The 22,241-nt window shown below is 45.4% G+C and overlaps 1 protein-coding gene across 1 annotated transcript in view; it reads left to right on the top strand.

Annotated features, from left to right (window-relative positions):
* The window catches only part of PNKD (PNKD metallo-beta-lactamase domain containing), a 126,268-nt gene that overhangs the window by 82,746 nt on the left and 21,281 nt on the right, over positions 1–22,241 (top strand). The window lies entirely within an intron of this gene.

Genomic DNA, 22,241 nt, shown 5'->3' with positions numbered 1-22,241 from the left:
TCGCAAGCACGGGATGAATCTGAACCCAGGAGCTCAGTGCTGTGAGGCAGTAATGCTGACCATTACACCAGTCACGCTTGCAATTATTATTACATTGCACTCTGTTCTGTAAGGTGAGGTAAGGATGGTGATGGAATTAGGCCATAAACGTCAGGACTATTTATTTGATATCAGACTGCAGCGGCTATGGCTTCCTGTCTGTGAAGACATTAAGGTTGATACAGTCCCAAACAAAATCACATTTTGGGAAGTTATACATGCATATGTAGAATACAATATTTTGGGTTATATGGGAACATAAATCGTGAATTGCTGTAAAGACTTAGTAATATTATTGTTGCCACAATTTAGGAATTTAGGACTAGAGATCCATAAATCACCAGACTACAGAAATCCACATAAATACTGTGCCTATAATTACTCAACCACTCAACAAATACAATAGATTGGTATATTTCACCAATTTCCCGGTGCTCAATAAGTAAAAAGATGGGTTGTTTCAAAAGTTAATGCGGTAAAACCTCTGAACAGTTTTCTGAGGTTTCTCTCTGTGCTCTGTGTGGTATATTTGTATACAGGGACTGGGCATCAAGGGTCTAACCCCCCATCCCTGTTTCCACTGTATATCCATAGTTTTTTGTAGTACATCTTTGCTGTCTTATATGTAGGATCTCAGATGGGCTACATGGTCCTGTAGGTGGCGATCAACAAAAAAGACAAATTATATGTAAGGGACCCAATTTCCCAAACCTGTTGGTTCTTCAGTTAGTTTTCTATAAAATAGCTTGTTCCCAAATGTCTAAGAGCCTCAATGATATAGGGCCTGATTCAGACCCACTCACGAGCGGCTGTCCGCTCGCAAGTGGGTCGATGGTGTGCACTGCGCATGCGCACAACGGAGGGAGCTCCGTCGTGCGCATGCGCGAGTCGCGACGAGCGAAGGACTTTCCTTCGCTCGTTGTGTCTGATCAAAGGGGGCGTGCTGTCGATGCCCCCGTCTGGGCGTGCCTCCCAGACGGGGGCGTTCCCAAGGGAACGCCTACCGTCAGAAGCCGGCCCCACTGACATCACTAGTGATGTCAGTGGGAGTGATTTTGGCTCTGATAGAGCCAAAATCACTCCTGGCCTTGCGGTTGAGAAACTCAACCGCAGGCTTCGGCTCGCAGTGGCGATGGTCAAGACCATCGCGACCATCATCCTGCACGCTCGTATATGCTGTGGGTGGTGACCCACAGCTATACGAGCGTCCAGGAGGACGCTCCATAATTATGGAGGTGGGCCCTGATTCAGAGCGAGCGCTCTGGTTAGAGCGTCCGGCTCTGAATCAGAGCCATAGTCTTCCCTGTCCAGAACAATCACTATGTCTCCTATCCCTGCTTGTTTGAATAGTATTGAAGTATCTTCCTTCATTTGTCTAAGGGCAGTCCTTTTCTAATCTAGTGAAATTGGATTGATATCTATATGGGTTGTTTTTATTTCACAAATCTTTGAAGTCCGCTATTTTGTTATAAAAAAAATGGTAATAGCCAGACACTTTTTTTTTAGGTTTTAACAGGAAAAAAATAGATTTTATCTTAAATGACTAGACGATTATTTAAAATATCAATACTCGCACATATTTGTTAAATAATGCTGTAAAGAGCCGCTAATATTATTGCTTCCACAATTTAAGACTAAAGATCCATAAATCACCAGACTACATAAATCTACATAAATCCCTACAATTCTGTGACCTGATGTACAGACAGATAAGTTGCCACACACAGTTTGTGTCTGGTCCGTTTCATCAATCCAAACAAATTGTCCCACTGTTGTACAACATCCTAAACAAGTTAAATCCAATTGGACTGGAAATTATCCAGCAGGATGGAATATCAGTCTGAGGTCACTGACCAACTATTAAATAGTAATGCAGCCAAAATTACTATAATTACTATATATCATTGTAATCTGATGAGATCTGTGCAATTTGTTTCTGGACCTGTGTGGCCCTGACTGCAGCGGCTTCTGGTGCGTCTCTGACATCAGAAGCAAGGACTGCTGTGCGTGATTCCCCGTAAGCGAGGAATCGCCTTACCTGACATCTCCGTGCGCTCGGTTGCAGTCCGGGCACAGCATTGCTGCTAGCAAGCTCAGCTGCGACCCGCTGGAATCACCAGCCCAGTTACAGGTGTTGCGGCCCGGCGGAGGTAGATGGAGTCGCAGTACATGTGTCAATTCAAACGCTTAGTCCTGCCAACCCAAAAACATAAAAATAAAACAAAAGCTTAGGACTGCCTGAGCAGTCCCCTGTTACAAAGGTGCGTCTTGATCCTGTCGCCCCAAATGAACAACTGAAGACCTGTGACTAGGGGTGGGGTATATATAGAGGAGGACCCGAGGCATCCTGGGAGCTGAAGCTTTAACTGTTTGGTGCTTGGATCTCTCCAACCATAATATCTCCATGGTATCCCTGTGGATCCCTATGGACCCTGAAGAAGAAATCAACTTGCACATATAAGATCATTCAATGGGACACAAGCATTTCTGTACAGTCACATTTTGAATTGACAGCTTGGAGTTGATCCCCCTTATAGAGAAAATCATCTGACTTGCACTGGATGCATATCACTCAATACCCTCACTTATCATTCAAGGCACACAAAATATAACTGAATGTATCTCAATATACTGTACAGTATTCAGGATGGAAAACAGACATCACATGCCATGGAAAGAATTTATTCTGACTTGGACAATGATGTGTTTATATGCCAGGGGAGTAATATCACTCACAGCATCTGTGTGGCCCTCGCTGCTCTCTGTCCGATTAGAAGAGGAGAGGCTGAGGTAACCAGCTTTGTATGGATTGTGACTGGTGTTTTTGGGTTGAGTCCAGACAGGGATCTCGCTATCAGATCAGTTCTATCCCAGTCTTTAGGGGCTTAGAAAACAATAGAGTTCAAAGCTCAATACTCAAAAAATCACAGTAGTATAAAAGGGAACATGGGGGGCTTTGTTTTAAAAAAAAAAAGTCCTAATAAGATTCTAGATTTAGTAAATTGTTTTAACTCTTTTTAGGTGGAGGACAATCCTTACAGTGGAAAAAATACATGTTAAACCTGTTTATTGTAACTGCCTATAAGTTACAGCAATGCCGTATCATTCTAATGCTGGGCATGCACTACAGAATTATCTGTCAGATATCTGTCCAATTTGGCTGGTTAAAATGAAAACCTGGTAATGTAGTATGGGAGCAAATGGCAATCGACTATTTGGTCACTAACACTGGAAAACCGACAAAAATGGTCGTTCAGACAAATTGGTTAAAACACGAATTTAACAAATTTGAACAACTGTTTGTTGTCTGTTTTCCAGTATTTAAAATCATATGATCGACTGTTATTGGCTCCCATACATTACCAGGTTTTCATTCCAATCAGCCAGACTTAACCGATATCTAACAGATAATTGTATAGTGTATGTCCAGCATTAGTAGTAAATAGGATAATATACGTATTAAAGACTTCTTCATCCTGCTGTAGGTGTATTGTATGCAAATTCTTTTTTATTTTTAGCAGCTGTTTGGTTGATTATAGTTTAGGGTCATCAGGGCTGTAACTAGGGTAGTGCGACCAGTGCAATGGCACAGGGCACCGCAGGGCAGGGGGCGCTGTTTGGGCCTGTCAGTTTTCCTCTTTATTATCATTCTCACTTGTTACTTCCCCTTCTTTTATCCCCAACATCACCTGGTCTCCCCTATCTCTTCCCTGGCCCTTCCCCATGAGGCCCTGGCCCTTTTTCAGGTGCACTATCCCCTCCTAATGCTAACACTGCCCCTAGTGCCTAATCCTAGCTCTCTCTCAGCGCTGGGGCCAGGGTATAGAGTCTAACAATTGGGCTATCTGTGTCGGGTTTGTATGTGTTAGATGTTTTTCTGTGGGTTTCCTTTTTGCTCTGGCTTTTTCCACACTCCACAAACCATGGCAGAACGTTAATTGATTTTTTAACAAAATAAACTCTATTGTATGTGTTCATGTGGTAGGGAATACGGATTGTAAGATGCATTGGAGCAGGGACTGATGTGATTGATTTAAGTGTGATAATAATAATCTGTACCTCTAACTGATACTTCTCTTTTAACAAACTGGAGAAGTTTTGAAAGTAAATGTTGCTTGACGGTAACCAATGCATCTTCTTGTATGGATGCTCGGCCCTTCCTCCCTCTTTGTGTCTGACCATCCCCTAGAAAGTAAGCTGTACAGTGATTGTGTTTTGAGCACTAATTATGTCCATATGTAAAGTTATGTACTTATTTATCTACTTATTTGTAATATTTTTTACCTATGCAGCCTGTTGTATGTTCTACTCCTGTGTATTATGTTACAGAACCCTTGTGATGCCTTTAAATATAAAAGTTTATAATAACTAGAAACTCGGGCAGATTTTAGCTGGGATACTGAAACTTGAAGGGGTAGATGAAATGAGGTGCAGGGTTTACCCTGCAGCTAATTGTACATGCTGCCCACCTCATTTAGCAGTATGAGCCCTAACATGCTTTTTTTTCGCAGTCTCTGAAGTTGGAAGGAAAAATCTACGTTAAAATGTAGAATTTGCATTTTAGTGTACAGGGAAACTCATAGATTCCACTTCGTGCAGAATCTATTGGTTACCGCGCATTTAACCCATCATTCACCACACAGAGAAAATTGAATAGCTCTGGGCGTGAAAGCCAGAGCTACTCCCTGCGCGGAAAGTCCTGTGCCTAATTGAATTCCCCCCTAAGAGTGGATATTCACAGTGAATACATTGTATATAGATCATCTTCCAAGCACAGATTTGGTTCTGTAAAGGGGCCTATCCATTAGCAGATAAATTGAACGACTGAACGATATATCGTTCAGTCGTTCAATTTATCTGCTAATGGATAGGCCCTGAACGATGACAGATGCGCACTCCCGCGGCCGATAAATTTTATCTTTCGTCTCTCCGACATGTTGGTCAATTATCGCATATCGCTGCCAGATATTAGAAATATCTGACAGTGTATATGCAGTAAACGACGAATGATATTAACAGCAGCTACAAAGCACTGGAGAGAAAAAAATCCACTCCCTGAATGATGTCATGCAATATCGGTCATTGTTCATCTTTTGCAAAAATCTGTCATGTACATGACAGATATCTTTCAGCACAGCCACCGGAATTTTCAATAGATATCTTTTGTCTTTCATCGTTCAGAAAAACATCTGCGAATGGATAGGCACCTTAAGGGTTTAACCAATTATATTATATACGAGATGTTCATTCTATGTAGAGAACCTTTTATAGGGGATGTAGTCAAAATGTCAACAGTGATCATGTCGACATCTTGCACGGACCGAAGGGGGAGAGTTAGGCTTCGGGAGGGGAAGGTTAAGGTTAGGCACTAGGGGTAGTGTTAGACTCCAGGAGTGGAGGAGAGGGTTAGGGGTTAGGATCCACTGTACCAGGGAAGTCACCATTAGGCCACCAGGCACATTTTGTCTGCATTCTATTAGTCGCCATTTCATCAGTGTTGACACTATGAATAACGACATTACGACCATGTCGATGATCTCATGTCGCCATTGTGAATGCCAACAAAATACTCCACATTCCCTTTATAGATCTTTATGTAACCGTGTTTTGCAATCTCTGAAATTGTTGGTCTATGTTCTGAGAAAGTGCCGTTTGACTATTCCCCAGTGTTCTGGCCCCTTACAAATACACAGTAATAATGTTTTTCAATGTGTTTCATAGAACAGAGTATTGTTACACATTCTCAAAATGCTGCACACTACTGATTAGATGGAAACTTGATTAGATTTATCCTCCTGTGTACTATAATCTGGATATTGTCTCAACCCCTGGGTCTCTCCGTGAGTAAGGAAGTTAAGACATTTTATTCAGATCAGACCTGTTCCTGTGCTCTGATCTCCGGAGCAGCTGAGTGGCACCCCAGTGCTCTGCGAGCCGCTGTTATTGTTGGACGGGACATTGAGAGAGGCTGATTCCTCTTTCAGCTTTGTACTCGTTATTGAAGGAGTTTAATCAGTATAAACACAGAGCAGCTCCAGCAGGAAGGGGCTTGCCACATAGAGTACATGAAAGGCAGGCTGAGATAAATGGAGAAGGGAGGCGAAAGAGACACCGATGAAAGAAAGTGGAGGAAAGATGTAAAGAAAAAAAAAAAGTCTGAGCCGGTAATGGACGTTTGGGGATTTAAAGTGTAGAGAGTGGTGGGCAGCACTTATTTGAGCAAGTACAGTTTAACACTAATACGGTACTGTTCAGATTTATTTATGATACGACCCACATTTTATGAATACAATATATCAGGCGCCAAACAGTCACTTATCAGGTGAAAATATATAGGTGATATATGCTGCCGCTTGCCACCTGGGAATAATTGCCAATCTTCCCAACAGTAAAAATAGAATAAATATAGGTGGAAAGCGCTGCACAGACGCACAAGGAATCAAAAGAAGTTTAATAAATCACTATTTAATAAACAGTAATACACAATAATATACCTCCAGTCTACTAATACTAAAAGGTTAATGTCTGGAATAGCATGGTACACTGCTAACATAAATACACAATGTAACAATACCAATGGATACAATAAAAGATATTAAATATGTCGTGGATAAAAATGACTGAATAGTCTCTCCTACATAAAAATAAAGTCACTAGTAGGACCGTAATGTTTGTCCATAGAAAGAAGGTATTTGTTATTTGCTTAGTAGCCACACTCTGAATAAAGCAGTGGTGGCTTTGCTAGATGAATGAGGCAGGACAAATGATGGCTGTTGTTAGCTGACGAAATGTCCACATATATTGCACATACCCACAGCGTTTCCTAAGGTAGACAGATCTGTCCCATCCGCAATGGATATATCCTCCGGCAGCACAGTGGGATCGCTGTTCCTACCAGCTGTATAATAGCCCTGTGGTCAGTGCTAGGACCCGTCCCCTCCTGTGGATATGTCCGTGCCGCACCAGTATGAGCTGTGTCCTCACAGCCAAAGTCTGCTGTGTTGTAGAGAGGAAGTCCTACACCGCACAGGGCGAGTGGGTCACATCAGGAGTGTCAGCTAACCGACAATGCGGAGTAGCGGCGCCGGTGTGAGCGGCTCCATGGGACAGCAAACAGCTCCAGAGATGTGGGAGTGCACAAATTGAACAGTCGTGTTCCCTTTAACGCGTTTCACCGCTAGCAGCGGCTTTATCAAAAAAGCAGGACCCACATTTTATGTTCCACAAATCAACCATTTGAATCATGTGCCCACCTCCCCACAATAATGTCACAGCCCTCAACCTGTTTCAGGATTAAAGTGCACTGAGCTCGCGGCTGTAAGCATTCCAATGATCTGATTGGCTGCAAGTTTTTCTGTCCCAATCCACTTCATGTCTGGGGACACAAGTTCAGGAGATGAAAAATTATAACAAAACGTTGATCTGACCCTTATTAAATGCAACTTAAATTAAATAGAAATTACAATTACTGAATGAAAGTTTGAAGAAATTGGTACTATTGAATCGATTAATAATAATGACGATGTATCATAATAGTAAGGCTAATCTGAGTATGCAAAATAATTTTATGTACTGTGATAGGATCAGGGATGCCGAGAGCGGGGGAACAGGTACGATTACCCGGGATTGCAGGGGAGGCATACCAACACACCCTGCAATGTCGTAAACAAAGTCCTGGAATCACTTTGTGGCGGCGCACACCATAGTAATGTTAAACAAGAAAAAGAACAACTGGGAGTGAAATTAGTCTAAATATCTGTTTAATAAATGCAAAAAAAAGATTAAAATTACAAAACACATGTAAAAACATGTAAAATGGTCAAATATAGTAATGTTGGAATTTGTCGTTACCAAGGACCACTACAGCAATTAAATAATGTACTCTGCAATAGGCACAGGACTATGACAGCCAGAAGGGTGATGGAAATGTTGAAAAGAGAAAAAAAACACTAAAATTTCTACTTCAGGGTCCATAGGCTCCACAGGGAGACCTTTGGGGTATAGGTGATGCAGAGTCATCCGGGCACCTTATGCAGTAAATTTTTCTCCCAGGTTGCACTTGGTGTGTCACTCTATATCTCCTGCCAGAGGCACCTCAGTTTTGTTGGGTGCCCGGCCGGAGTCTGGTCACTACTACGCGGGGGGGGGGGGGTGGGACTGTCTGCTTAATTTCTTGTGCGGACATTCCAGGGGACGTCCGTGCTGCCGCTCCGTCACCCCGCCGGTACGGATCCAGGGATCTCACCAGGCCTCCGGGGTCTTGGCTAGCAGGGAACCCGGAGGATCCCTGGACTGCGGCCGGGTGGTACGGGAATTCAGGTAAGCAGTGTGTCACTGCGGTGGAGACGCAGTCCTTTTTCCCTCAGGGCTGGGGACTCCCTGGAGATGACAGCAAGTGGAGTCAGGCACTAAGTCCTGCTCTTCCACTAGGCCACCAGGGATCGCGGGCTGCAGCGTTATGGATATGCTCCCGGGGGTTAAACGCTTGCCAGGGGAGGCTGCCTTCCCTGTCAACAGTCGGCTCCTCCCCACTGCACAGTGCACCTTTCCACTGTGGTTTGACTGGGCTGTGGCAGCTTTCCTCCGGATCCGCCCCCTCAGAGGTCTCCAGCGGCCATTTTCTCCTGGCTGAGTCGCAGATCACACAGGCAGTGCGGAGCCTGGGTCCCCCTACATACCTCTCCTCCTGGAAGTGGTCAGTGTATGTAGCACTATTTCCTACCAAAAACTAAGGCTGTGTAGTTGATTGGTAGTGCCATTAAGTGCAGGTGGTGTTATTCTGCATTGTATGTGACTTTATGCTAGCGCTGTCTGTCTGAGTTTCACTTTCTAATCTGTCAACCATTTTACTTTCCCTGTAAACAGCGGAATTAGGGGTGGGAGACATGGTACTTGAGTGCTATGCGCCTCCAGGTCCCTCTGCGGTCTCTGCCACTCCGCAGGAACCTCCTTGGGCGTGCTTTGCACAAGCACTTACGGTCATTGCAGGACATTTAGCTGCCCCTCCTGTGTTTTCCCCGCTAGGGTTCACACAGCAGCAGCTTATGCCCTCTCAGAGTCTGCTTCAGCAGACTGCACCTTATCCCCTCCGTGTGTTATCCCCTCCGTGGGTTAATACGATTCCCACCGCATTACAAAGTGTGGCTGAGGTGAGGCATCCCATAGTAGACTGGCTAAAATATTTTTGCCGTCGTCTCAATCTACTCTGTATAATGACGACGCTATGTCATCTGATGATGGGTTGCTCCCAGATGCCAAATCAAAAATATATATTCCGGGTCTGATTCAAGCTATCCAGGCAGCCTTGGCCATAGAGGAGGATGAACCTCCAGCACTTAAGTCCAAGCATGGATATTTCAAGGACATAAAGGCGACTGCGGCTATATTTCCTTTGTCTAACCAGCTAGTGGAACACCTGGAGGTGGCGTGGAAAACACGTGGAAAGCGTTACCAGCCGCAGAAGCGTCTGGCCTATGCTTACCCTTTGCTAAGGACTATTTTACTAAATGGGAAACTTCACTGGCGGTGGATTCCCATGTAACGTGCTTGGTTAAAAGCGCAACACTCCCTATGCCTTCCATGTCCTCCCTGAAGGATACTACAGATAGGAAGGTGGAGGTTTGCCTGAAATCCATTTATTTCCTTTCATGTGCCACGTGCAGACCAGCCATGGCTATCTGCTGGGTGGCTCAGGCTATAGAATGTTGGGCAAACACCCTGGAAGGGTACTTTTCTTCGGAGACAACCAAGCAGTTGAATCTGGTGGGTAACCTACGAGATTCATCTACCTATATTAACGAGGCTGCCTTGGATGTAAGCTTGTTGAATGCTAGGATTTCCACTGCGGCCATTGCGACTCGCCGCTCTCTGTAGCTTCACTCTTGGAGGGCAGATTTGGCCCCCTAAAAGGGCCTTCCCATCAGTTCTTCTGCACAGGCCTCCTGTCCAACAAGGACAAGGCTTTGGCTATTCAGGAGGCAGTACAGTCCTTGCTTCAGGCAGGAGTTATTGTGCCGATCCCAATATCCCAGAGGGGAACGGGTTATTATGCCAGTCTTTTTCTTGTTCAAAAACCAAACAGATCCCACCGACCTATCCTCAATTTCAAGTCCCTGAACAAATTCCTCACGGTACCTCGGTTTAGGATGGAAACCCTACGCTCGATCATACTGGCTATGGTACCTGGGGATTTTATGGTGTCACTGGATATTCAGGATGCATACTTGCATATCCCGATTGCTTCAGCTCACCAGCGTTTTCTCAGGTTTGCTGTGTCACAACAACATTTCCAGTTTCGGGCTCTGCCATTTGGCCTCTCTACTGCACCTCGGGTGTTTACAGAAATTATGGCAGTAATGGCAACCCATCTGCAGCTGCCTGTTACCATACCTGGACAACCTCTTACTGTTAGCAGGGTCTCCAGAGGTACTTTATCACCACCTGCAGCTGACCATATATGTGCTGCAGATGCACGGGTGGTTGATCAATTGGAAGAAGTCCTCCCTGATCCCGTCTCAAAGGATGCTCCATCTGGGCGCTCTGTTGGATTCTCAGCCTCAACGGATATTTCTGACAACAGACAAGATCTCCACTTTGCAGACACGGGTGCGCAGATGCCTCCACAGTCGCCGAGTGTCGATACACTCGGCAATGCAGTTACTGGGATCCATGGTGTCGACGTTCGACATTATGGAATATGCCCAGTTTCATTCCAGGCCTCTGCAGAAATTGATCCTCCCCAGGTGGGATGGATCGCCCCATCGGATAAGGTCACAAACGATGGTGCTCTCTCCGGAGGCGCGTCTGTCTCTGACTTGGTGGCTGCAGTCGGTCCACCTCACCAGGGAGTGCCCCTTTTGGATTCCGGACTGGGTCCTTGTAATGACATTTGCCAGTCTCCGGGCTTGGAATGCAGTGACAGGTCCACACTCTTTTCAGGGTTGGTGAACATCAGAGGAGTCTGCTCTGCCAATCAAATTATTGGAACTTTGGGCAGTCTTCAGGGCCCTGCAACAAACCCGACTCCTACTTCACAGAAGACCCGTGCAAGTTCAGTCAGACGACGCCACGACCATGGCTTACTGAAACCATCAAGGAGGGACTCTTAAGTCCGACAGCAATGTCAGAGGTGTCACACATCCTGACATGGGCGGAAGGCCATCTACCAGCCATATCGGCGGTGTTCATTCCAGGAGTTATCAATTGGGAAGCGGACTTCCTCAGCCGTCACGACAAGCATCCTGGGGAATGGTCTCTTCACCAGGAAGTGTTTCAGCTCCTAGTGGACAGGTGGGGCCTTCCGGACGTGGACCTCATGGCCTCTCGACAAAATCACAAACTGCCTCTGTACGGGTTCAGGACAAGGGATGCCAAGGCTCTCTTGGTAGACGCTCTGTCAGTCAAATGAACCTTCCTGTTTGCGTATCTCGTCCCTCCAATCTCCCTTTCTCGAGTACTTCGGAAGTTCAAACAAGGAGGCACTATCCTCCTGGTGGCTCCAGCGTGGCCCAGACGTCACTGGTACTCAGATATTCAGAGTCTCTCCATCGACACTCCGTTGCTGTTGTCTCGATGTCCGGACCTGTTGTCTCAAGGTCCTTGCCTTTACCCTGATCTGGGTCGTCTGTCTTTGATGGCGTGGCTCTTGAGACATCCCTCCTAAGGTCCAAGGGTTTTTCCGGCTCTGTGGTTAAACACCATGCTCAGAGCAAAAAAACTTGCCTCTGCCAGGATTTACCACAGGGTGTGGCATACCTATTTTGAATGGTGTCGACCCAAAGGTTCCGACCCCCAGGTGTTTCATATATCCAGATTTTTGGCTTTCCTGTCTTGGTCTCAGCCTTGCTTCACTGAAGGTGCATGTCTCTGCCCTTTCAGTGTGGTTCCAGCAAAGGCTCTCTCCTCTTCCTGATATCCGCACTTTCCTACAGGGGGTCCTTCGCATTCAGCCTCCTTTTGTCCCTCCTGTGGCGCCTTGGGATTTGGCTGTGGTTCTTGGGGCCCTCCATTTGAACCCCTGGACTCTGTGGATTTGAAATGGCTTACTGCTAAGACAGTTTTTCTTCTAGCTATTGCATCTACCAGAAGAGTGTCAGATTTTGGGGCTCTCTCTTGTCGTTCCCCATTTCTTGTTTTTCACCAGGACAGGGCGGTGCTTCGGACTCACCCTGGTTTCCTTCCTAAGGTGGTCTCTAGTTTCCACATTAATGAGGAAATTATTGTGCCGGCTTTTAATTCCCCTGACCTCTCAGCAGGTGAGGCCTCTTTGGATGTGGTGCGTGCCCTCAGGATTTATGTGGATCATACCAGTTCCCTTCGGAAGTCAGACTTCTTGTTTGTCCTTTATGGTTTCCACAAGAAGGGTTGGCCAGCCAATAAACAGTCATGGAAAGCCATCTAGCCAAAGTTTATCTCTGTAGCTCACACTCATGAGGAGGGCCTTCCAGTGCCGCCCTTTGTTACTGCTCATTCTACTCGGTCTGTGGGTCCTTCGTGGGCAGCTCGCCGTGGCGCCTCAGCTGTTCAGCTTTGTAAGGTGGTTACGTGGTCTTCTCTCCAGACTTTTTTGAGGTATTATGCTTTTGATACCTTTTTGCCTCTCTGGATGCTTCCTTCGTGCGGCGGATTCTCCTCTCTGCACAGGAGCGTCCCCACCCTTGAAGGTACTGCTTTTGGGACTTCCCCAAGGTCTCTCTGTGGAGCCTATGGACCCTGAAGTAGAAAATGAGAGATGGTAAGCACTTTCCTTTGTTATCTCTTTCTACTAAGTCCATAGGGTCCACAGGGCACCCACCCTGACACTCCTGTGCTTCAAATGGGCTTCGCTCTGGTCACCGGTTTTCCATCTCCTGTGTGAGAATGTGATTCTTGTGTGTTCCAGACTTTCTTCTCTCTTTTATCCTCCTCCGGCCTTTGGCTTGCTCTGGCCCGGGGGCGGGGTATAGAGGGAGACCCAAGTGCATTATGGGAGAAAAAAATACTGTGTAAGGTGCCTGGGTGACTCTGCATCACCTACACCCCAAAGGTCTACCTGTGGACCCTATGGACTTCATAGAAAGAGAGATAACAAAGGTAAGTTCTTACCATATCTCTAATTTTTTGTTTAAAAAAACAAAAATACAAAAGGTAACAATATAACTGTCAGCCTTGCAGGGCTCTAATTGCTTGTAAAAAATATTGATGCTAACAAGTGGTTGCCCATAGTGATTGTAATTATTTGTGCCTGAAATCAGTAGAAATAGTATTGTCTACAAATATTCTACTGATGATATAATTCACTGAAATTCAGCCCAATGTAATGGTTAATGATTGGATTGAAATCCGTTATAAACTTGCACATAGGTTTTAGTAGTTCAGTGTAAATTGATCCCCCTTGGGATGAAAAGTCACATTAGAGCAATAGCTTAAACTAATTGGTATAATTTTAGGTGCAGAGTTTAGAACAGTCCCGGCTGGAGATGCTGTTAAATAGGGGGTGCAGTTCACAGTGTTAACAGGATTTTCTTCTTCAGGGTCCATAGGGATCCGCAGGGATACCATGGGGATATTATGGTTGGAGAGATCCAGGCACCAAACAGTTAAAGCTTCAGCTCCCAGGATGCCTTGGGTCCTCCTCCACATATACGCCGCACCTAGCCACAGGTCTTCAGTTGTTCGTTGGTGCGGCAGGATCAAGACGCACCTTTTGTAACGGGACTGCTCAGGCAGTCCTAAGCTTTTATTTTCGGTTTTATTTTATCTCTGTTTTTGGGTTGGTTGTACTGCGAATCCATCTACCTCCGCGGGGCCGCAACACCAGTAAATGGGCTGGTGATTCCGACGGGTCGCGGGTTAGCTTACTAGCAGCAATGCTGCGACCCAGACTGCAACCAGACGCACGGAGATGTCAGGTAAGGCGGTTCCTCGCTTATGGGGAAACGTGCGCGGCAGTCCTTGCTTCTGGTGTCAGAGACGCACCAGAAGCCTCTGCGGTCAGGGCCCGGGATTGTCCGCATTCTCACTAGACCGCGGGGCCTTTTTGTCTGACGCCGGAGATCGGCAGCAGACGCTTCTACTGCCACAAGGACAGCGTATCCGAATGGTAGACGCAGCTTAGGGAAGGTAGGCAATCCCCCGGCAGCTTCTCCCCTGACCCAGACACAGTCCCAACGAATGGTTTCTCGCGTCTGGGTTGCTCTGTCTACCCTCCACGTGTATATGAGATGCTCACGGTCCACTATCAGTGCGCTGCTGTAGCTGTTGGTCTCAGGAGGGTTTGGGTCAGTCTCCTTGTATACCTCTCCCGTGGTTAAGGTATATAGGGCTCTATATCCTACCATTCCTGGTGTTTGTGTAGTTGATTTAGAGTCCATTGTAATTATATTAAATATGCATTGTATGTGACCGTTTGCTAGCTGCTATTGACACTCTTTTATTTCTGTCTGTCAAGTATAACATTTTCTTTCCATCCTTTGGGGTGGATGTTTTTCTTTGAGTACTGCGCATTCATTTGAGAATTTGTGAAAGCTGTCACATAGCATTTATTACCTTTTATGAACATGTCAAATGATAAAGGGAAACAGGAGGGGGAGCCCCCTGTGCTGGTTTCATGTAAATCATGTATGATCTATGTGACCTCTCAGGACGTAAAGGATGGTTTGTGTGTTGTCTGTTATAAAGAGCCTCAAAAAAAATTATATATATATATATCTGTGTGTGTGTGTGTGTGTATATACATATATACACAGTCAGGTGCATGACTGACTATATATATATATATATATATATATATATTTATTATGTAGCGTTCCCGCTAGGCTGTTTTAGCGGGGCCCTCTTTCTGGAAGGCAAAAAGCGCCCTGCCCTGACAGCCTGCGGGAACTGTCTTCACCCGCGGGTCGCAGTGTCCCGCGGGTGAAGAAATGTGCGGTACCCGGTCACCGCCGGAGAATCGACGCCGGGCGCATGCGGCATCTATTCTCCCTGTCTGCAGGGCTTGGGGGCTGCCCGGCGTGTCCGTAAGTGCCGGGCACGCCCCCAAGAGTGACGAAAAGGGGACGCGTCTTCTAGACACGCCCCCTTTTTGATGACCACACCCCCTTCTCAGACGCGCGTCTGCGGCGCGCGCACGAACGTGCCCTCTCTTGCTCCAGCGCTCTGCCTCGCACCGGAGCTAGAGTGAACACTATGTATGTGTGTGTGTATATATATATATATATATATATATATATATGTATAAATGAGAGAGACTGACTCTCTGATTGAATCAGAACAATTTATTAAAAAAAGGAAGAAGAAAAAAAAACACATCAAAATGTTACATTCAGTGACCATAGGCCGGCACTTTAAAAATTATTACATGTAGTTCTTTCCTAAATGATATATATTTAGTTACCAATATTCTAATTCATGTATAAAAGTAATTGTATATTACCTACGTTGGTTACCTATTAAATGCACAATATAAATATTCAACATATCCAAAGGTAAAAACACAAATTCTTTAGCAGCTAATTGTTATGCACCCAGATGACAGTCTATTCCTATCTTTATAGGCACTATTAATCATACATATGTGTCTGCATGTCTTGCTGGTTGAACATCACTTAGTTTTCTCCCTACCTCTCCAACAGCCCGCCGCTGCTGTGGTGTATATGGCTGCCTGTGGGAGGCAGGCAGCCATATGGATGCTCCCAGCTGCTCGATTGTGTTATTGGCTAGCAGCACAGAGCAGGCTGGGAGCATCCACTCTGCCAGTCTCCCACAACCAGACATATACACAGCAGCAGCGAAGGGCGTTTGGAGAGATAGTGAGAGGATATACTGTAGGAGTGGGGCGCGGGCAGCCGAGCCTGTCAGTGAACGTAAGTTTAGCAGGGTGGAAGTAGTTGACAGGCGTTAGGAGGAGCGGGCGGGCCTCCAGAGCGTCCGGGCCCGGGGCTCCAGGCCCGGCAGTCCCTCCCTGATGGTGGCCCTGCGTATGATATCCAAGGCAGTCTTTTTCCAACCGGCAATTTGAAACAATTTGTAGCAAGTTAATGGCAACAGTTCGATCACAGTGTTTATATTTTGTAGCAAGTTTGCGACTCTCGCCACTCTCCGGGCCGTCTCACTGTTTCACTGATACTTCATTTCCCAACTCCTGGGGTGAAAAAGCATTTGTATATCCAGTGACTCCGTATCTGTGTGTCCGTGTATAACCGCGGCTTATTTCTCCCAGCTGCTGACAACATTCCCCAGATTACAGCTATATCCGGAGTATGAAAGCACGGGTCCAGACTTAGACGGGAACTCCTCGGCTAGCACAAGTTATTGTTGTTATAAAGAGCCACCTCACCAGTCCAGTTTACCTGTCTCTGGACAAGAGCCATCTTGATTATCCTCTTTGTCCCAGGTAATGAAGCAGTTTGTGGATCGTATGGCTGCTCCCACGATGCCTCCTTGGATGGGGTATCCACAGCTTTCTATGTTTGCACCTCCTATGCATACTTCCTGGAAGGATGTTTATGGCCAATCTAGTCAAAGTATGGCACCATCTAATGTTGAAAGCAGACCGGTAGTTACTAAGGCGCCTAAGCGCATGTTATCTTTTATCAGTCTGCTCAACATATGGATTCAGACGTATCATCAGAGTAATCAGATGATGTGCAGGGTTCCTCTCCCGAGGAGGACCATCCGTGCACAGTGGATGTTCGTTGTTCTTTGATGATGGTGGCTAAATCAGTCCTAGATATTCAGGATGATGAACCAGCTCATAGTAAGAAGGCTCCAATGTTTAATAACCACCGGAACAGCTCACTGAGCTTATGGATGAAGCCATTTTATGTGAATAAAATAATAACATCATTGTATCCTTTCCCAGCTTCTGTATATACCAAGTGGGAGGTACCTCCTACTGTGGATGCTCATGTAACGCATTTTAATTAAGTATATTTTATTGATTTTCAGAAAAACAAGTGGTAAACAAACAAGCAAAAAAATAAATAAAAGGATGTACAGATAGCATATCAGTTGATGTCACATTACAATGGACAAACAGACTAGCATTAACTGTTAAGTATAACAATTGTCTAGCATATATATATATAAAAAACACTTCAATATAAATATACTTCGAGAAACAAGTTACAAATAAAAAATGGACTAAAAATAAAAAAATGCATATACTAACAAGTGATTCTGCAGCATTATTTCCCCCATAGGTGCCGCTACTTAACAGACCTAGATGTAGAATTAGTGACAGAGAGGCGGCCATGTGGGGTCTGAGCATAAGCGGAATTGAGCCATTTGGCCCATATGCTGTCAAATTTAGATTCAGCCTTTCTAGCCAAATAGGTATATTTCTCATGTGCAGTTGTGGTGGAGACTAAGGATAACCAATCATAATACTCCGGCCCCGTGGAAGCCATCCAAGAGCGGGCAAGGAAAACTTTGGCCAGCATACAAACATTCAGTACATACTGACGAGTGTGTCTATCAAGCAAGTGTTCGTCTATAATTCCAAGCATGCATACAGTAGGAGTAAGAACAACCCGTGGGACTCCTGTAGAGGAGATTACCCTGAGTATTTTTTCCCAGAATTACATAATCCGAGGACATTCCCAAAGCAAGTGCCAAAAGGTGGCCAAAGGGGCATTACATTAGGGCAATTTGAATCTGAACGTCCCCCAAACTTGAACAGACGATCAGGGGTTAAATAAACTCTGTGCAATAGAAATAGCTGGATTTGTTGGAAACAAATTGAGGTAGTAGCTAGTCATGGACATCCCAATGCATCCTGCCATGAATCATCCTGTATTACACCCAGATTAACTTCCCATTTAGCTCTAAGAGCTGACAGATCATCATGGTGGTGAGCCTGCATTACAAAGGAATAGGCGTGAGAGACAAAACGACGAGGTCTGCCTGTAGACGAAAAAATGTTGACGGGAGAATCTTGAATGTTTGGGGGAGCATCAGGGAATTGGGTCGCTAGCGCATGTCTGAGTTTCAGGTATCTGAAGAAATGTGACTGTGGGAAGCCAAATTCTGGTTGTAACTGACTAAAGGATTTAAGCACATCTGCAGTGTACAGCTGCCCCAAGGAGTCCACTCCCCACCTGCCCCAAATCCCCCTGCTCTGCAACGCTAAAAGTTCAGGCAAGGCTCGAGCGCACCATAAGGGAGTAGCTGGATCTAGGCCCTGTGTCATCAGAAGTTTTGAGACACAGTCCCATACTCTGACAGCTTGATTAAGTAGAGAAGAAAAAAATGGAGAGCACTGGACAGAGGTAAATGTTTTAATAGTCACTGACAATGAACATGACAAAAAAATATATAAAAACTATAAATCTAGTCATAAAATACAATATAATGAGTCCCAGATCACACAGACTGATTAAGTAGAGGTAACATAGTGTTAGACATATTACCACTAAGTTGTGCCTGCAGAGGAGTATGGCCGGGAGTAACTTGGGAAATCATAACAGCATCTAAGGGTCGGTATAATTTATCCGATGCCACAAATGTGTTAATTGAGATACAAAGTAATACATGCGAAAGTGGCGAAGTGCCAGACCCCCTTGTGTACGAGGCCTAGTAAGCACATTCAATTGAATGCGAGCTCGGCGATCCCCCCCGGACCAGAGAGGAGATCAAACTATTTATTTTACAGAAACTTTTTTGGGGAAGGAAAATCGGAGAATTATGGAATACATATAACAGTTTAGGTTGTAACACCATTTTAATTAAGTTGACATGCCCGGTGAGCGAGTGCGGAAGTTTACTCCCTGTCTTTGCCCGAGCCCGTAGATAGTCCACCTGAGGCACCACATTTAAGGTCACATAATCTCGGGGAGCATTGGATATCCAAATACCAAGATATTTAAAGGTACTGACCCATTTAGAAAGGAGTGAGATACCCGGACTCATGTAACGCATTTAATCAGAAATGCTACATTGCCTATTCTGTCAGTATCTTCTCTGAAGGATTCCACAGATAAGAAAAATGAAGCATATCTTAAGGCAATATTTTCATCATCTGGAGCTGTTACTCGTCCAGCTACGGCTGGAGCCTGGGTAGCCAAAGCTGTTGAAGAATGGATGGGGGCATTGGAAGACTCTCTACCAGATGCTACCAGAAAACAGAGGATGTATATCTCCCACATACAGGAAGCAGCTTCCCATCTTGGAGGAGCTACTGGAGATGCTGGAATTTTAGCTTCTAAAGCATTAGCAGGTTCAATAGTGGCACGCAGGGCCCTTTGTTTAAGATCCTGGAAAGCTGATACAGGATCAAAGAGGGTGCGAGAAGCCTTACCTTTGTATGGAAGGGTACTTTTTGGAGCAGAGTTGGATAAAATAATAGCTACTCTGGTGGCTTCAAAATTAGCAGGTTTGCCATCTACGGCGACTATAAAGTCTAGGCAGGGTTCTTTTCGGTACTTCCATCCTCAGAGATGAGCAAGGGAACAGTCTTCCTCTAGGTTGAGTAGTTTTCGCACGACAACAAAGCGACAAACTAAGAGGTCTGGCCCGGCAAGACAGACAGCTTCTAAACTGGATGACAAAACTTCGGCCTGATGGGGTGGGTCTCCTCCTGGGGATTATTGGCATCAAACAACAGATGCCTGGGTCCGAGAAGTGGTCTCTCAGGGGTATGCCTCCACTTTCAGGAGGCATACTCCCCAGAAGTTTTTTGCACAGAACCTCCATCAGATGCGGTCAAGACCTTGGCCATTCAGGAAGCCATTTACTCCCTGCTGCAGGCAGGGTTAATAGTCCTGATTCCTGTGTCGCAACAGGGGAGGGGTTATTATTCCAATCTATTTCTGATTCAGAACCGAATGGGGCCTATCACCTTATTTTAAATCTAAAATCCCTCAACAGGTTTATCCATATACCCAAGTTTCGTATGGAAACTCTCTGGTCAATTATTTTGCCAATGGAGCCAGGGGATTTTACATGGTTTCCTTGGACATTCAGGATGCATATCTGCATGTTCCTATTATTCCATCCTACCAACAATTTTTACAGTTTGCTGTCCTTCAGCAGCATTACCAATTTCCGGCTCTACCCTTCTGGCCTATCTACAGCTCCCCGGGTATTTACCAAAATAATGGCAGTCATGACTGCCTACCTCAGGCATCAGGGAGTCAGAATACTACCATATCTGGATGACCTCCTGATAGTGGCACAGACTCCGGTTGTTTTACAAAGCCATCTTCAACTGACCATAGCCTGCCTACAAAAGCACGGCTGGGTAATCAATTGGAAGAAATTGTCACTTTCTCTAACACAGCAGATGATTCATCTGGGAGCGTTGCTGGATTTATCGAGCACAAACAGTGTTTCTGCCAGAGATTGTGGCCCTGTCATTACGAATATGCAAGCTGCTACGCAAGCAAAAGGTATCCAGTCTGTTAGCAATTCAGGTCCTGGGATCAATGGTATCCACCTTTGACATGGTGGGGTATGTTTCGTTCCATTCCAGACCTCTGCAAAAGTTGATTCTCCCCAAATGCAATGGACAGTATAATCTAATAAAGTCTCAGAGGATCATTCTCACTCCAGAGCTTCATCACTCTCTCCTGTGGTGGCAGAGACAGGATCATCTGAACTAAGGGCGCCCATTCTGGATTCCAACTTGGGTGCGTCTCACCACAGACGCCAGTCTTCTCGGATGGGGTGCAGTGACAGGTCATCACACTTTCAGGGAAGATTGACAAATAGGGAAAGTCATCTGCCAATAAACATTCTGGAACTGCGAGCAGTGTACAAAGCACTTATCATGGCACAGGATCTTCCCCAGGGCACGGAAGCTTAGATGCGGGCAGAGGCAGGCTTCTGTGCCCTATTACAGAGTTTGGCATTCTTTTTGTCAATGGTGTTCCCATAGGATGGATGATCCTAAGGTGTTCAGGATTCCAGGGTACTGGCTTTTCTTCAGGCGGGTTAGACAGTGGTCTCCACCTGGCCACTTTGAGACTGCAGGTTTCTGCATTGCCAGTCTGGTTCCAGAGGAAGATTGCCACATTACCAGATGTTAGAATTTTTTTTCCAAGGAGTTCTGCGAGTTCAGCCATCTCTGTGACCGAAAAAAAAAAAATTACCCATGCAGCCAGGTGCATCAGGGTGGGTGCTATGTGGACCCTATGGACCTCAAAGAAAAGGAGTTATCTAGGTAAGTCTACCATAACTCTAATTTTTACATGTGGTGCCCACAAAAGTACTACCTGGGTAGCCGTTCTGTTGACACTCCAAAGCCATGATATATGCATTGACCGTGCTGGCTCTGCGATCACAACAGGGATATCCATAGGCCATCTCCTGTGTAGTAATGTCACCGTCAACGTATAGCTACTTGGCAGATTAATCAGAGGACATGCTATGTGTAGTAACATATCATGGTCCGGGCTCTGTTCTGGACAAAGCAGTGTGTTAGTGTTGGCATCGGTCTGACAGCCGCACAGCAGATCTGGGAGCTGCACTGGAGGGGCAGTACCAGCTTAACAGCATATCTCAGTTGAAACTCAAATCTGGTTAGGCAGCCTGGATTCATATGCTGTGAGGTCATACTTGACACACATTAGAAGTGAGAACACCTTACGCGTTTCTCTGCCCCATTACCGGCCTCATTACCTTTGAGGAAACGGTCAGTGTTTGGGGGCAAGAAACGAGTAAGATGTTTCGTGCGATCGCATTGTTGCTGCTCAGAAATACCCATTTCACAGAAAGTGTGGGCTGTGAAGAGACTGATCAGCTTGTATGCACTAGTGCTCGCACTCTGTGTGCATTTGCCTGGCCTAACTCATGTGCAGTCACCGATTTTCTTTGGTGAATGTGCAGTATGCTGACATCTACAAATCTGTCCACATTTCCATTTGCCTCTGGCCCAGAATCAATTAATACAGTGTAGAATTGTACACAATCGAGTCACATTATTATGACCACCTCCTACATTTGATGTCGGCAGCACGTAGCCCATGAAGTATCTCACAAGACGTGCGCTGGCTTGGTGGGTATATAACGTGTGCAATAGGCCGTCTACACACATCACTCGTTGCTATCATGGGTAATAGTGATGGGAAATCTAGTTCATTTTGGTGATTAGTTCATTATGATCTAATTCACACAAAAGATTAGTTCAAAAGATTAGTTAATGTAGTTAATTTAGGTAATTACATTACTGGCTCTAATACACTGCTGAGAGAAGTGTTTGGAAACAGAACTAGTCTATTACACAT

The sequence above is a fragment of the Taudactylus pleione genome, unplaced genomic scaffold (genome assembly GCF_031769625.1).
Source record: "Taudactylus pleione unplaced genomic scaffold, aTauple2 ptg000122l, whole genome shotgun sequence".
In the NCBI taxonomy this organism is placed as follows: Eukaryota; Metazoa; Chordata; class Amphibia; order Anura; family Myobatrachidae; genus Taudactylus; species Taudactylus pleione.
Note: the sequence above shows the minus strand (reverse complement) of the source record. Positions and strands in the feature narration are given on the sequence as shown.